We start from the raw sequence: 1,793 nt of genomic DNA, 5'->3' as shown, positions 1-1,793 counted from the left end.
TTTTCAATGTTTAAGTCCTGGTTTTGAACATTTTACTTGGGTTATGTAAGTTTTAACATTAAGAAAAGTTGGATGGAATGTATATAGGAATACCACAATTTTGCAACTTTTTCATAAGACTGAGAGTATTTCAAAATCTAAAAAGTAGATTATTACGTATATATTCTAATCTTAATCCATTGCTTTACAAATATATTTTCCTCTTTTGTAGCTTATCATTTTGTCTGTAGTATATTTTGATTTTGTTGTTTACCTAATTTTTTCTCTACTTACAAGATTTTTAGTCATGTAAAAAGGCTTTCACTACAAAAAGTTCATAAAGATAATCTCCTATATTTTTGCTTATTTTTATTTTTGTTGTTTACAAATTTACTCCCTTATTAGCCTTATCAGAGAACTAATTTTAGTTAGTGGTGACCGTCTCTTTTGCTTTGTATTCTATTACTTTGTTTTTGTATTTTATTGCTTTGTATTTTCTATATTTTAAAGTTTGTTTTCTTGTGTGTATTTTTAAAACTGGTTTATAATTTAAATACTTGGATAATTCATATTTAGTTTTTCTTTTGTTTGAAGCCATAAATTATTTTCTAAATACTTGCATTATTTTCATTATATGTGTTAGTATGTTATTTGTCTAAATATAGTTTTCATTATAGTATCCTTTTAATCCACGATTACGGAGAAATGTGAGTTTTAGTTTTAGTATTTTACTTTCTAGAAGCATAATTTTGAAAGAAAAACTTTCTATTTTGGGCTTTAATTTAACTCCATTATCAGTTCAGTTCAGTCGCTCAGTCGTGTCCGACTCTTTGCGACCCCATGAATCGCAGCACGCCAGGCCTCCCTGTCCATCACCAACTCCCAGAGTTCACTCAGACTCACATCCATCGAGTCAGTGATGCCATCCAGCCATCTCATCCTCTGTCGTCCCCTTCTCCTCCCTGCCCCCAATCCCTCCCAGCATCAGAGTCTTTTCCAATGAGTCACCTCTTCGCATGAGGTGGCCAAAGTATTGGAGTTTCAGCTTTAGCATCATTCCTTCCAAAGAAATCCCAGGGCTGATCTCCTTCAGAATGGACTGGTTGGATCTCCTTCTAACCAGTGTTCAAAATTCAAAGACAATAAAGAAACAAAATTGGTAAATTTTATACACTAAATAATAATAATGCTGCTGCTGCTGCTAAGTCACTTCAGTTGTGTCCGACTCTGTGCAACCCCATAGACGGCAGCCCACCAGGCACTCCTGTCCCTCGGATTCTCCAGGCAAGAACCTAGAGTGGGTTGCCATTTCCTTCTCCAATGCATGAAAGTGAAAAGCAAAAGTGAAGTGGCTCAGTCGTGTCCGACTCTTCGCGACCCCATGGACTGCAGCCTACCAGGCTCCTCCGTCCATGGGATTTTCCAGGCAAGAGTACTGGAGTGGGGTGCCATGGCCTTCTCCAAAATAAAAATAATAAGTCAAGATAAAAATCTCAAAACTAAAATCAAAAGAAAGTACAAACTGGGAGAAAATTTGTAGCACAATTCCCAAAGGGCTGATATTCCTAACCCCTATCATAAACTTTAAAATTGAGGACCAAAGAACCAAAACAAAATAGAAAAAAGAGGAAAAGACATATTGGCCTTTATTTTTCAAAAGTATTAAAGTCATGAAAAGAAAGAAAACTGACTACCATCACATACTAAAAGAGACAGGCCATGTGGGGTCCTGGCTTAGATCCTAGATAAGAAAAACAGCATTAGTTAGGACAACTGGAAAAACTCAAACAAGCTAATAGTATTTTTTCAATGTT

This window comes from Bison bison, unplaced genomic scaffold (genome assembly GCF_000754665.1).
Source record: "Bison bison bison isolate TAMUID 2011002044 unplaced genomic scaffold, Bison_UMD1.0 scf7180017864346, whole genome shotgun sequence".
In the NCBI taxonomy this organism is placed as follows: Eukaryota; Metazoa; Chordata; class Mammalia; order Artiodactyla; family Bovidae; genus Bison; species Bison bison.
The sequence above is the reverse complement of the archived record's forward strand: the minus strand, read 5'-3'. Positions refer to the sequence as shown.